We start from the raw sequence: 16,539 nt of genomic DNA on the forward strand, positions 1-16,539 counted from the left end.
CATCACGAGCCGTACACCTTCATTCAGACACCCAGTCTTCCATCACAGGGCCACAGGACTATACGTCCGACATACAGTCCAGCTGCCTCACAACCATCTGCATCACATCCACATGGATCACATCCCTACATATCACAGCCACATGGATCGCATCCACCCATGTCACAGCCACTCGGGTCACAGCCACTCGGGTCACAGCCATCGGTATCACATCCACTTGGGTCGCATCCAGCTATGTCGCAGTCACAGGGATCGCAACCATCTTCATCATCGACTCCATCTATTGCAGGCCTTCGCCTGGGAGGCATTAGCTCTGACCCGCCTACACCGTCTTCACATGCCTCTGATACACATGCTTCGGATGGTGATGACGAGGTAGTGCATTATGATCGATATGGCAGGATCATCATAGTCCCTGAGGGTGATGGGTAAGTGTTATTCATTATTTTTGCGTCTATTGATTTGTAACATTTTTACTAAGATATTAATGTATTTTTATTGTTAAATTGCAGGTTCAGGCCGGGTAATAAGACTACGAGGATAATCACCAATGCCATCAGAAAGCTTTATGATGGCCCTTATGCGACTTGGACTGATTGCCCATTCTCACTGAAGGAGCAAATTTTCAATCAATTTAAGGTATAAATGTTCTTTTAAACAGTTTAATAATTTATATTTATGATATTTCCATCTAATATTTAACTTTTGAAATACATAGCAAGTGTGTATGGGAAGACCGCTATAGCGCGAAAGTGGCTATAAATTTTCATCATAAAGCTCGTAAGAGATTGGCGGATGCTTTCTCGGATGCTAGAAAGAAGAACAAGAGGCCTGGCTGGTTACTTGAGAATTTGTGGAATGATTTGCAAAGGCAATGGCTTACCGCAGAGTTCTTAGAGAGGAGCGAAAAAGGAAAGAAAGCTCGCGCATCCGAGAAGGGAGGCTCCTTGCACACTGGAGGTGCGATCAGCCTAGGGACAATAAAAAGAAGATTGGTACGTAATTGCTTAAATTATTTTACTTTTCTAAGTATATCTATTCTGTTTATTAACTAAATTAATTTATTTTCAGGAAAATAAGTATGGGCGTCCAATGAGTCATGATGAGCTATTCAAGGAGACACATGTTGTGAAGAAGAAGAAAGAGGGGGATCAAGATAGGTGGGTCGAGGACCGGGCCTCACCTGCATATGTAAGCTTTTAATTTTATTTAAGTATTATAATTTACTTTTATAAACAACTTGAAATAATGATTTAATTTAAAATAATATAGGGTCGCTACCAAAGTAACGTGGAGGAATTCATCCGTAGTCATCCAGCTGGTGAATCGGGTGAGCCAACCCAACCTTCGGACGAGGATGCTGAAATAATATGGTTGGAGTCTGGTGGCGGTCCAAAATGGGGGAAGGTATACGGGCTTCCTACTAAAAACTTCCATCGCTATAAGTGTGGAATGCGAGGAATAGGGACTTCCTCGCAAGGCGAGCAACTTAATAGGGAGAGCCTCTCTGCTATGCGGGAGATAGTGACAAAGCTCACATCAGATCTAGAAGCGGCCAAGGAAAGAGAAAGGCTTAGAGATGCTCAATTCCTTGGCATGCAAGCTCAGATCAGAACTCTCCTATCTAGTGGAGCTTTTCCGTTGCCCCGATCTCGTGTGTCATCTCCAGAGGGTCGACCTCCACGTGATCGTTCCTCCCGCCCTGCTCGTGATCGTTCCTCCCGTCCTCCCCGTGATCGTGCTTCCCGTCCTCCACAAGACCGTTCTCTATATCGTCTTGTAGATGAAAGTTTATCAGACGGTGATGATGATGTTGTACAAAACACCCCTTGACTTTTATATACTTTGAACTAGACAAATAGAACCAGTTTTGAACTAGTTGTAATTAGTTTTAACTTGGTTTTGGATTTTTATGTTCAATTGAACTTTAATTTGTTAGTTTTAAAGTATTTATTGAATGTTTTGGTCGTTGTTGTTATTGTGTTGTTGTTGTTGTTGTTGTTGTTGTTGTTGTTGTTGTGTTGTTGTTGTTGTATTTTTTTTGTTGTTGTTGTTGTTGTTGTTGTGTTGTTATTGTTGTTGTGTTGTTGTATTGGTATGCTGACAGGTGGTTTAGCTGCCAAAACAGGCATTTTATGCCAAAATTAATCCAGAAAAACCGACCAACGTTGGTCGGTTTTTAATTAAAAAAAATAAATTATTCTAAAATACCGACCAAAGTTGGTCGGTTAATGAACATTGAATTCCCAGAATTCAACACTACCGTCCAACTTTGGTCGGTATTTTGCTTGCATTGTTGAGATTACCGACCATAGTTGGTCGATAATATTTAATTTTAATTAGTTTTAAAAAATATATATTTTCAATTACCGACCAAAGTTGGTCGATTTTTTTTAATTTTAATAATTAATAAAAAAATATAATTTAGTTAAACCGACCAACTTTGGTCGGTAAAATTAAATTAATAAAATATGTTTCCGACCAAAGTTGGTTGGTAAGTAATTAAACTTGTCAGATGGTTGTTTTAATATACCGACCAAAGTTGGTCGGTAATTTCCGACCAACTTTGGTCGGTAAGCCATTCCGACCATCAAAACACCGTCCACACCGTAATGGTCGCGTTTTGGTCGGTAATTTGCCATAACCGACCAACGTTGGTCGGTATTTTTGGTTTATTTTATTTTATTTTTTTGAATGCAGTCGGTAAATTTAGTCTATAATATACCTCGGTTTCTACTATCTCTCACCGTACTGTTTTTATTTGTAATGATCCGCGCATCGCGCGGGTAAGTATACTAGTTGGGATAAAAAAGACTATATAATATTAGAGAATCAAGAAAATCTTCCATTGTCAAGTGTCAACAACATTAGGTAAACGATCATTATAAAAAAAAAATATATATTTTAAAAAGTTTTTTTCTATAAAAGAATATCGCAATAAAACTTGCACCTTTTACATTGTATAGAAAACAACTTAACGGCAAAGTGGCTTGATTAAAAAAAGGTGGAGGTTGATGCCAAACAGTCCGCCACCACAAGACTGTTTAATTTACAAAAAAATAAAAATTAACAACTCCTTAGAAATGTTTATCGCTTTTGCAGAAAGTCAAACATTGGAAGGAAAAACAAATAAGATGCTTTAATAATTTCTTTTAAAAGCTCAAAGTAATAGAACATAGCTATCATTAATAATAAAATGAAGAAAAAATCATAATCAAAATTTAGAAAAGTGAACAATTCGTATTTTATTTTATTTTCTTGATTTTAAAGTAGCTACAAGTTTAATTAAGTGACATAACTGGTGAAGAGCACAATTATGTTTTTAATGGACTTTCTTTTCCCATATAATATAATAGAAATGTAATGTCAGAAAGGAACACTATATTTATTAGTCCTCTTATTAAATTAACTGCATAATATTGGATCCCATTTTCTTTAATAACTATCTATTGTATTCATCACTCAAGATCCACCTGATTTGAGACAACCACCATTTATATTTCATAGGAAACAATTGTGAAAAATGGTAAATTGCATATTATGGCTAATATTATATCTTAAACGCGAGAGTACACATGCTTTAAAAAAAAAAAACTGGAATTACAAATAACCTTTTCTCAGCCTTTGCTTATATTTTAAAAGCCCGATGAGCAAAATATCTAGAGAAAATAAAAATTATAAGGTGTCATATTTGTCAATTCGGACAAATTTGCTGAAGCATGATGCAATGATGCCCATTTGTCCACTTTTTGAACCTTCAAAATATCTACTGAATTGTATCGTACTATCCAGATTTGGTATATTCAAACTTCCAGGATCAGGAGAACTAAAAAAAATTGGTTTCGTTCGTGTTAACTGTTAGGTGTATGATAATAAAAGGACAGACAGAAAGTGACATATATATTGGAGCAAAAACAGGAGAAAAGGGGTCAATATATCCTAGTTTTAATTTACGTGAACCTATTTGATTTGGTCACGGAATTTAAGAAAAGAGAGAAGATTTTTGAACTCGTAGTGTAAAATATAGCACATATATTTTGTGTGGCTATAAATCATTGCATGAAGGTAAATTATTTCCAAATAAGGAAAAGAGTCATTCTTTTTGGCACATACTAAAAAGAAAATATATTCACATAAATTAAAACGGAGGAGTGCAGTATGACCAGGGGCGGATGCACATGTATCGAAGCGGTGTCACGTGACACCGCTTCGTCGAAATTTTTTACTAAATATATGTGTTAATAGTGAAGAAGTAGATAAGTAGAAAAAATAACACTACTTGACATATATTATCTTTTGGTGCATTGATTATGTGCTTCATTTTGCTCTAAGATCATGTCAAAGGTTCGAACCTCAACCAACACATCTTTTTTGCAAATATTTGAGAGAATCTACGCGGTTAAAATTTGTGATGAAGTAAAATTTAATTTAGAACTTTTTCTACCTTAAGACTCAACAAAACTAATAGATTAAAGCTAATTTTTGTCTAGAAGTATGATAATTAAAGTTAAAATTCCCGTTTTTCTATAAATTTTGATACCGCTTACAAAAATTCATGTGTACGCCCTTGAATATGACAATGATTAAAGAGTAGAAGTATCGAGGTCTAGCCAATTTCCAACAAAAAAAAGTAAAACCCAATTTACCCCCCTTAACCTTTATAGGTTGAGAAAGGATATTCTCTCGCCCTTTGAATAAGACAGGGACCTCCTCATGCAATTATTTGGGGGCTTTTGCATCTATACTCGATTTTGAGGTCACAATCGACGCTATACCATTTTACAAAAATATTTGCAAGTCTACTTACTTTACGATCAACTTCAGACTTATCAGTTCTGAAGTTAAAAAAAACTAGTCTGAATTGCAATGTACTTAAGGCTAATTAAGACTAAAGTGTAAAAATTATACTTAAGATGCACTTAAGGCCAAATAGGTCGGAAGTGCAATAAATATTTTCATGCACTTAAGGTCAAAGAGGTTTGAAGTGAAAAATTGCACTTCGGATGTATTTAAGACCAAATAGGTCTGAAGTGCAACCGATGATTTCATGCACTTAAGGCCAAAAAGTCTAAAGTGAAAAAAATACACTTCAGATGCACTTAAAGCCAAATAGGTCTGAAGTGCAACCAACCAATGGTTTCATGCACTGAAGGCCAAAAAGTCTGTAATGAAAAAATTGCACTTCAGATGCACTTAAGGCCAAATAGCTCTGAAGTGCAACCAATGGTTTCATGCACTTAAGGCCAATAAGTCTGTAGTGAAAAAATTGCACTTCAGATGTACTTAAGGCCAAATATGTTTGAAGTGCAACCAATGGTTTCATGTACTTAAGGCCACATAAGCCTGAAGTGCAAATTGCCGAGAAACGAAAATTTGTTCTTCAAATTTTAACAATCCAATATACGATTTAACACCTAAATTTACTCAAAATGAGCTCATATTTGAAACATAACCTCCAAATATCATTAAGAACAAACTGCAATCATCAATTTGTCAAAACAACAATAAATCTAACAAACCCATTTTGCAATTAAGAAAAAAAAGAAGAAAAAATCGTAACCAATAGTAAAAAATAAAGCGCTACAGCAGCTCACCATTGTAAAACATCATAAACGACCTTAAAATATATTCACAAACACCATATAAAATCATTGTCACCGGAAGAAGAAGAAGATCGGAAGTTGTTTAAACTTTGGGTACTAGTTAAAAAAAATTAAAAAGTCTAAACATGTTAAATAGAGCAACAAAATAGGACGCCCCGTCCAATTTTTATTTTTTCTCCCACTAGGCTTTCTTTAATCTTCTTCTTCTTGTTCTTCGTTTTGGATTAAAAAAAACTGATATCTATAAAAATAAAAAGTCAAAACAATCTTTTTTTGGAGGGAATATATTTGGCTCTAAGAAATATTTTTGGCGCTATATTTTGGTAAAATAACAAATTATACTGTAGTAATTTATGTTTAAGTGAAATCTTGGATTAGTGGCTTTGAAACCTGGGAAAAACCTAAACTCATCTCAATACCAAACAAACTTTTCAGTGTAACACCCTATTGAAGTAACACCCTATGTTAGTGGTTTTTTGCTTGTGTACGAATTTCAATGTTTACGTATATATATTTATATAAATATATTTTTATTAAAACATTATTTGCGAGATTTCATGTTTCAAAAGGACAAAGTACAAATACTAAAATACAAGGGGTATCCTTTCCCAACCTATAAAGGTTAAAGGAGGTAAACTGAGTTTTACTCGGAAAAAAATTTAGTCCACTTTTGGTGATCCGTCATTTTATCTTGATGCATTGCCAATCCAATCATGGGTTCAAGAATTATCAAATATTTCGAAATCAAACTCTCTCTCTCTATATATATATATATGGGTGTCGCGCACACACAAAAAAATGGTATAATAAAATTAGATATACGTTTTGAAACTCACACTCTCTATTTACCATGATAGCGGCTAAATTCTGGATTATATATTTCATTATTTGGCCATGCATTGCGTAGGTAAAGAGTGTTATCAAATCCTCCCCCAACCCCTAAATACAGAAGTAAATTCAGGATTTAAACTCTATCAGTTCAACTTTAATGTTTTTATCTTTGAACCTATTATATTTCTAAAATTATGGGTTCATATCTATTATTTGGTAGAACTTTAATAAACTTTTACACATAAATTCATGTTCCGCGTTGAAAGTTATAGATTCAGTTGAAATCGATGTGAGAAGACTAGATCCGCCTCTGATCAAGTACAGCCTCGTAGGTGTAACCGGCCTTCAAAGGCAGAGTAAAATCCCTTGTCTTTATCAAAATCAAAGTGCTCATGAGATGTTCAAGATCAACTCGAAGTGCGGCCGGACACTTATTGACAATCAAATATTTCAATTTGGTCCTCGAATGAAGAAACAAGAATGGTCAAGAGAAATTATTTCTCGTGATCTATCCAAGGAGAATCATTCTATGTTTGAGAAATATATTGTTCCAATCCTTGAATTCGAAGAAAAAATTAAAGAAACAAATAAAATTGTACTCACATTTAATTTAATAAAATTACTTTGCTTGTAAAAGAAAAAAGGAATATGCTTACTAACTTTATGTGGTGTCCTTTGTCGAAGAAAGGACCTGATAGGCTCGTAATCCAACTTTTCAGCAAATTAGTGGAGAAGACTAATATTGGTACTCTTCAGTCTTTAAAAAGATTAGTTAATAAAAAAAGATTAACTATAATAAATTAGCATAAATACTTCTTTTTTTTATAGTTAATGCATGTCAATGATGGTGCTCTAATTGGATAATGGGCCCTCCCACTAATCATGCTGCAATATATTAATTGTTCAATTAGACGTGGCATATTTCTTTTTAGAAGGTCAATGTCACATCTCTTTACTCTTACTTATTAAATAGGATAGGATAGGACAACTTCTAGGCACAAAATAAAGGGAAGCATAGAAAGTTTGTTAAATCATTACTAACATAAACCCAGTATAATCTCACTAGTGGGATCTAGAGAGGATAATGTGTACACAGACCTTACCCCTACCTGGGGTAGAAAGGTTGTTTCCAATAAACCCTCGGCTCCCCCCTCCAAGAACTTCCACGTTATTCTTGGGGTGACTCGAACTCACAATCTTTTGGTTGTAAGTGGAGGGTGCTCACTACTAGAGCAGCCCACACTTGTCAAAGTTCGTTAAAGCATTAGTTTTCCTATTTTTAACTTGTCTTTAAGTGCTGATCTTTATCATTTTCTTAAAACTAGTTTTTTTTCGGTATAATAGAATTTACTTGTCTGATCATAGGCAAACCATTTGAGTACAGATCTGAATTTGGTTGTGCACTTACAAGCATTATTTACACCAGGTGGTCAGTTTTGTGGGCCTTGTATTTAAAAGTTGGTCATTTTCTTCAAAATAAAACTGAATTTTAGTTTTGAATTTTATAATTTTAACGAAGTGGCCGCTTTCGAACTTCAGAGCCTTTGTCTAATTTTGAAAGAGTGGCAAACCTAATTAGGAATCTTTAAATAAATAGCCGGCTAGATTCGTTGTTTATTTATTCTAGTCGATATATAAAGATCATACAATGATTATACACGGTTATACACATGTTATATATATACTACATGTGTTTTATACATACTCCTGATATTTTGAGCTTAAAAGGTTGGGGGGACGATTATTTAGGTTAATACTTCTAAAATTATTAGGCCACAAAAGTGATTATTTGTGAAAATCAGCCCATTCACAAAGGGTTCTTTTTATCAGCCCATTTACCAAAAGGGTTCTTCTTGTTGGGCCTCAGCATAAAGGTAGTCAGCAAATTTTTCTACTTTTCTGGATGAATTCACACAACTTATATAGAAGCCATAGTTCTAGCTGTGTGCTTAAGATGATTAAGGGTAATAGGACTTTCACTGGATTTGTGCATCATTTGATTGTATAGTTAGGCTTTGGGTTGTATTTTTCATCTTATGGTCGAAAGCACCAAGAATTCTGTCCTCAAATGTTTTTGTTTACCCGAAAAATTGGATAGAGTTAAGTTTGTGTATGGTTCTAAGGATATGTGATATAATTTGATACAAATCGTATGGAGAAATAGAAATACGTGTATTCTTGACTATGAGAATGAGAATAGTGAGCAAGAAGAACGAATAAGATAAAGTGAAATAAGCACAAGGAGATATCTTTCAATATGAGAAGAAATCTTTTGTTACAATGTGTCCCTCTACTTACAATCCATCTCATCCTTATAGTAGAGGGATCCTACTTTATATACAATAAAAAATACATAGTGGAGAGCCCATGATATATTATCTTTTCTCTAATTCCCGCCAGGATTCTCTCCCTTAGTACGGCTGTAACGGCCTTGTCTGTGAGCTTCGATACTGACTCGAACTCGATATCGGGTCGAACCATCGGCCTTGACTCGAGCTCGATCCTGACTCGGAGTCTTGATATTCGGGGTGGGTGTTGGTCGGTCTGTGCATCTCCGATAATCTTTTGCCTCGTGGTTCGATTTGGTCATATGCCCGATAATGATACCGAACTGATCCTTTATCGGACTTGGAGCTCGAATCCTGAAGCCCTTTCTTCGGACCTCGACCTGACCTTACGTAGATACCTTTCAATCGAAGTATTATTATCTCAACCAGTCCGTACGACTGACTTAATAGGTTTCGACCGCATACAGATAGTCCCCTCGTTTCTCGGGGATGATGTGACGAGAAACGACATGATTTTCCACGGTATGATTAGACATATATTGACATCAGTATTGAGTTCGACCATGACGTACAAGGTAGCTGTCCCGTCGGTTCAGCTTACCGAGGCATTTAATGCGTGTAAGTCGATGTCGGCCATTATGTGAGAATAAACCACCTCTGTTTAGCCCATAAATAGCCCGTCCTAAATCAAACTTAATCTGTTACCCTAATCAAAAAACCCTCAAAATTTCTTACTTTTTCCACCTCCATTTCACCGTTGGTAGAGCCACCTCCATCAGCGTTTGACACCATAATCCTTTTATCTTCCTTTGCTTTTCTTTTACTTATACCTTATGGAAAAAACATCAAAAACCATACCGCAGAAGGAGAAAGCTTCCTCTTCCCGGCCGTCCGGCGATAAGGCCCCGGCAGAACCGTTTCCCCATGAGTATGTTCCTGGCCTGTGTATTCTAAAGGCCGATTTTAAGGTTGAGAATCCTTCGTCGATTCTGGGCCGATGTAAGCATGTGTCGATGTATATGTGCTCGATAACAGAGGGCCATATCGAGGCCGTGAAGAAGGACTGCAACTGGGGTCCCGAGGTTGTGCTGCAAATTCCTTTTCCCGAAGAGAGCAACATCACTCACGTGGAGGATTTTTTAAGTGTTTACACTTACCCTTTCACGTTGGGTCCCGTCGATCATGTGATCATTGATTTTTGCAGAAGATATCAGGTCACCCTCGGTCAAATTCATCCTTCTCTATGGCGCATAGTAATCTTACTTCGCTTATTCTCCAACAAGGTCGAGGAGCTGGATTTCACCTTAAATCACCTCATACGATTGTATCAGCCTCAAATCTTTCGAGGACTAATCAAGCTCCATCGTCGGGCATCGAAAGCTTTAATATCGAGCATCGACAAAGACAAGGATCGGGATTGGATGGGCCGTTATATTCGGGTGAGGACCCGTGACCTTATCCCGGAAGAGAAGATGTCGTTCCCTGAGGAATGAAATTTCGACCGTAAGTGATTTTCATAAGGCGTTGCTTTTCGTATATTTCTATGATTCTATCTGATATCTCCCTCTGATATAAACTGCCCCTTGGATGCCACAAATGGTACTTGACCTCGAGGATTGGGTTCTAAAGTTAGCCTCGACTTTCTCTTATGCCGAACGCGCTTGGCGTGATTTGGCGAAAGGTAGGTGGGAGGCCAAGAATCACGGTAAGGGTCACTTCTCATGTTTTTCGAAATATTTTTTATGCTCCATTCGTTACTGACTTCCTTTCATGCAGGCGTAACCAAGGATGCCATTTGAGGCCTTCGGGTGGTGAGGAAGGAACCAAGTCGCTGGTTCCGAAACCGGGGAAAGATAGAAAACGAAAAACTGCCTCTCAGTCCGAGGACCCTAAACCCAAAACTCGAAGGGTGAAGAAAAAGGTAATCGCTCTTACGATAGACTCGGTCCAACGACTGAGAGAAGAAGAAGAAGAAGAAGAAGAAGAAGAAGAAGAAGAAGCTTTGGCACTCATGGTCCGATCTGCGAAAGCCATCGATATCGCCAGACCTTCCGAGCCGATAATAACTACACCGGACGGGGCCGGTTCTGATAGCCCAAGGGTCGATCAGCACGCCCCGAGCGATTTACTCGGGACCATGACAGTGTGCCACTTGCCTTCTCTTCCGACCTTTTCCGAGGAGGCGTTAAGGGAAGCTCGAGAATTGAAGACCCCTGATATGGGCAGAGGCTCTAGTGTAGGGGACCCTTTTTGGGATTGCTTTGCTGGAGTCGATGATGCCTCCGATATTAATGACACTTCTATTCTCCTAGAAGAGGCCTAACGTTTCATTTCTCGGGTAATGAGTTTACTGCGCTTGGTTTCTTCATTCTTTTCTAAACCTGACTTGCGTTTTTTCCCTTTTGTATAGGCCCTTAGCAAGTTTTGAGCCGATCTCAGTCAATGTGAGGCAGAGCTTCAAAAGGTCTCAGGGGAGAGAGATACTCTGAAGCTTCTTTGTGGCCAAAAGGAAGAGGTTATAAAGGATCTCCAAGCAGATTTGGCCAAGGCTCGTGAAGAAGAGGCCGAACTGGATAAACAGGTGAGCATAGTTATTTTAGAGTATGGATTCGACCCAACTATGGAAGCTAACCCTCCGTTATCTCAGCTGCAACAAAAGGTTGAGAAGATCGGGTTGCTTCGGGGAGAAGTCAATCAGATCAAGGCCGAGTGTGATCGGTGGAAGGCGACTATGGACAACCTAGCTGTAGAAAAAGAAACCATTTTGGCCAAATTATTATCGGCCGATGTTCAACTTCGGGGTGTCAAGCAAAAAAGTTTGTCCCAGGCCAGGAGGATCGAGGAGCTTGAGATAGGGCTTGTTGAGGCCAAGGCGGAGATCGAGTCGTCAAAAGTCATGGCGGACAAGTCCATTGCTGTGTATCGGGCCGATCCCGAGGCTGCTCAAATGCAGCTAAGGGAGGCTTCTGATCGGGAGCAACGAGTTACTGACTTGGCAAAGTGCCAATCTCGGAGGGAAACCCTCAAGAAAATCCACACTCGAGATTTTGAACTTTTCGAGGAGATCGCTCGAGCTAAGGAGCTTGAAGCTGAAGCCAGGCAGCTTGTCTCTTTTGACGACGACGATAATTATGAAGAAGGTAGTCGGGCGGGTCCGATGAAAAGCCTGAAGAAGAAGCAGCTCCCGAAGGAGATATTGACACCAGCCGCAGTTAGGACTTAGTTTCTCTTTTGAAAACTTTTGACCAGTCTCTTTGCACATACCCCCTTTTGTTAATAATAGAGCTTCTTTTGAATGTCTTCTCATTTTCATGCTCGAACGTGTTTTTGTTTTTATGAAGACTTTGTTATTGCAATCTAATTTTACAGCGGTTCTTCGAGCTGAGTTATATTGAATTTTGAAGTAATGGGACCCTTTCGGTCTGTTCTAAGCGAGAACAGGTCCTCAAACTCTCGTTGTGTTGGTCCCTAAGTTTAATAATTGAGTGAGTGATTATTTTGAGCTTGAAGTAAGATAGCCCTTAGGCTTAATGATTGAGTGAGTGATTGCTTCGAACTCGAACTCGATGTATCTTAGCCCGTAGGCCTTTTGATGATGGTTGGCCCTTAAGCTTGTTTGAATCATGAAGTAGGAAGATCTTTTCAAAGTAAGAGATATCTGAGAAGAAGAAGTTTTCCTTTATAAGTCATTATACATATGTTTGTATCTTGTGCCAGAGTTCGAGCAAAACTACATGGGCATGGTTCGTTTTGACCATTTGGCCCTTACACTTTTCTCTATCTAAACCCTGCCCGACATGAATTTGATATGAAATAAATTTCTTGTGTAGAACTTGTTTTATTTGATGGTAGCCCCCCAGTATTCGGGGTTTATTATGAAGAAGCCTCAGATACTGTTGAATTGCCTTCAGGTAGCACATAATTGTTGCCTCGTTAAAAAACTTTGCCGGAAAAACCCATTTGGGATAAAAGCCGGACTAAGGGAAAAAAGAGTACAACGGGTGCTTTGAAACCAGAGGTCTTCATGTTTTTTGTCGAATTCCTGCAATGAGTTAGTGTCGAATATACGTATATAGATGATAGAAAAGAGAAAATCATACCTTAACAATAATATTGTTTGAGAAGCGATATGTTCCAATTATTTGGTAACGGTTTGCCATCCATTGTTCCGAGTTTATAAGACCCTTTTCCGACTATATCGAGGACGTGATAAGGTCCTTCCCAATTCGGGCCGAGCTTCCCTTCATTAGGATCTCGAGTATTGATGGTGACCTTCCTTAGGACCAAGTCCCCGGCCTCGAAATGGCGGAGTTTGGTTCTTCTATTGTAGTACCTTTCGATTCATTATTTTTGTGAAGCCATTCGAACCAGTGTCGTTTCTCGTTTTTTATCTAATAATTCGAGGTTAGTATTCATAGCCTCGTGGTTTGACTCTTCCGATGTATGTCGGAACCTTGCACTGGGTTCTCCGACTTCGACTGGAATTAAGGCTTCGGAGCCATATACTAAGGAGAACGGGGTTGCCCCTGTACTGTACTTTGATGTTGTTCGGTATGCCTACAGGACTTCGTGCAGAATTTCTCTCCACTTCCCTTTAGCTTCGCTCAACCTTTTCTTCAGGTTTTGGATGATAGTCTTGTTCATTGATTCGGCCTGTCCGTTCCCGCTAGGATAATATGGTGTTGACATTATTCTTTTTATTTTATGGTCTTCGAGTAATTTCGTCACTTTACCGCCAATAAATTGTTTACCATTGTCGCATGTTATTTCTGCTGGTATCCTAAATTGACACACGATGTGGTCCCAGATGAAATCTATAACCTCTTTTTCTCTTACTTTTTCGAACGCATGTGCTTCAATCTATTTAGAGAAATAGTCAGTCATAAACAAAATGAATTTATCTTTACCTGGGGCCGATGGTAGAGGGCCGGCGATATCCATTCCCCATTTCATGAATGGCCATGGAAAAATGACCGAATGAAGCTGCTCTTCGGGTTGATGGATCATCGGTGCAAACCTTTGACATTTATCATATTTTTGAACGAACTCCTTAGTGTCCTTCTCCATGCTATCCCAGTGGTACCTTGCTCTGATGATTTTGCAAATTAATGGTTCGGCACCGGAGTGGTTTCCACAAGTGCCTTCATGGACCTCTGGTAAAACATAATCGGTGTCTCCTGGTCCCAAACATACCACCAGTGGTCCGTCGAACGTCCTTATGTATAATGTTCCATCTTCAACCAGCGTGAATCGAGCAGCCTTGGTTCGTAGAACCCTTGATTCTTTAGGGTTCGATGGGAGTTTTCCGTTCTTTAAGAATTCGATACACATATTCCTCCAATCCCAGGTTAAGCTTGTGAAATTTATTTCGGTATGCCCATCCTCGATTACAGATCTCGAGAGTTGAACGACAGTTCCCGAGTTGATCTTATCTTCCTCGACCGACGACCCCAAATCTGCGAGTGTGTCGGCCTCACTGTTTTGTTTTCGAGGCACATGTTGTAGGGTCCATTCTTTGAAACGGTCTAGAGTTACCTGTAATTTGACCAAATACCTTTGCATCCTGTCTTCTCGAACCTCGAAAGTTTTGTTTACTTGGTTCACCACTAGTAAAGAGTCACATTTGGCTTCAATGACTTCTGCTCACAGGCTTTTAGCTAGCTCGAGACCTGCAATCATGGCCTCGTACTCAGCCTCATTGTTAATTAATCTAGTGGTTTTGATGGATTGCCTAATAATGCCACCTGTGGGAGGTTTCAGTACGATGCCAAGCCTGGACCCCTTCATATTTGAAGCACTATCTGTGTAGAGGGTCCAAACCCTCGACGACGTTCCCGATTTTAACAAGAGTTCCTTTTTAACTTCGAGTACGAGGGTTGACGTGAAATTGGCCACGAAGTCCGCTAAAATTTGGGACTTGATGGTCATATGGGGTTTATATTCGATATCGTACTCACTGAGTTCGACGGCCCATTTGTCCAATCGACCCGATAATTCGGGCTTGTGCAAAATATTACGAAGTGGGTAAGTGGTTAAAACGCATATGGGGTGATATTGAAAGTATGGTCTTAACTTTATAGAGGCGCTTATTAGTGCAAGTGATAATTTCTCTAAGTGAGGGTGTCTAGTCTCTCCTTCTCCTAAGGTCCGACTTACATAATAAACAGGGAACTGTGTACCTTGCTCTTCTCGAACTAGGACGCCACTTAGCGCGATTTCCGATACCGCCAAGTATAAGTAAAGCTTCTCATCTGTCCTCGGAGTATGAAGTAGTGGTGGGCTCAATAGGTACCGCTTCAATTATTCTAGTGCCTGTTGGCATTCCGGGGTCCAGGCGAAATCGTTCTTCCTTTTGAGTAGAGAGAAGAATTTGTGGCTTCGATCTGATGACCTGAAAATGAATCGGCCTAAGGCAGATATCCGTCCGGTTAGCCTTTGCACTGCTTTCATACTATCCACGACGGTGATGTCTTTGATGGCCTTAATTTTGTCGGGGTTGATCTCGATTCTGCGATTTGATACCATGAAACCAAGGAATTTGCCCGATCCAACCCCGAAAGCACATTTCTCGGGGTTGAGCTTCATCTGTATTTCCTTAAGATCTTGAACGTTTCCTGCAAATGAGCCAAATGGTCCTCTGCGCGCAGGACTTAACTAGCATGTCATCAATGTAAACTTCCATCGACTTACGTATTTGTTCTTCGAACATTGTATTCACTCGGCGTTGGTAAGTAGCTCCTGCATTTTTTAGCCCGAATGGCATTACATTATAGCAATTGGTTCCGTACTTGGTGATAAATGAAGTCTTTTCCTGGTCCTCCGGGTTTATTCAAATTTGATTGTACTCGGAATAGGCGTCGAGAAAAGTAAGGATCTCGTGGCCGGCTGTGGCATCGATCATGCGATCGATGCTAGGTAGTGGAAAAGAATCTTTGGGGCATGCTTTGTTTAGATCTTTATAATCTACGCACATTCTAAGTTTGTTCCTCTTTTAGGGACTACAACTACGTTGGCTAACCACTCAGGATATTTTACTTCCCGAATTGACCCTATTTTGAGAAGTTTAGTTACCTCATCCTTTACAAATGCGTGTTTTACCTCGAACTAAGGTCTTCTTTTTTGCTTCACCAGTTTGAACCTAGGGTCCAAGCTCAGCTGGTGCGTTGTTATCGATGGTGGGATCTCTGCCATGTCTAAATAGGACCAAGCAAAACAATCTATGTTATCGATAAGAAATTGAATAAGTTTTTTCCTGAGTTCGGGGGTCAATCCCGTTCCCAGGTATACCTTTCTTTAGGGCAGATATTTGATTAATATAACCTGCTCCAGTTCTTCGATCGTAGATTTGGTGGTGTCGGAGTCATCGGGGACGATGAAAGCTCGAGGTGTCAGAAACTCTTCCTCGTCATCCTCTATTTCCTGTTACACTGATTCGGTCGAGACTGGTGGATGTGATTGCTATTTGGTTTCTCGTCTATATTTAGTGCTCAATCTTTCCGAGGCCGATAGTAGTATCGGTGTTACCTCATCAACCGCAAACATTTCCTTCATAGCATGTTGCTCCCCGTATACTATTTTTATGTCGTCCGACGTAGGGAATTTCATTATTTGGTGGAGAGTCGAAGGCACTGCCTTCATATTGTGGATCCAAGGCCTTCCGAGTAGGGCATTGTACCTCATATCTCCTTCGATTACGTGGAATTTTGTATTTTGGATGGTTCCAGCTACATTCACTGGTAGAGTAATCTCCCCTTTAGTCGTTTCACTGGCCATATTGAAGCCGTTCAAGACCCGAGCTGCGGGCACGATTTGATTCT

Source organism: Nicotiana tabacum, chromosome 13 (genome assembly GCF_000715075.1).
Source record: "Nicotiana tabacum cultivar K326 chromosome 13, ASM71507v2, whole genome shotgun sequence".
Taxonomy (NCBI): Eukaryota; Viridiplantae; Streptophyta; class Magnoliopsida; order Solanales; family Solanaceae; genus Nicotiana; species Nicotiana tabacum.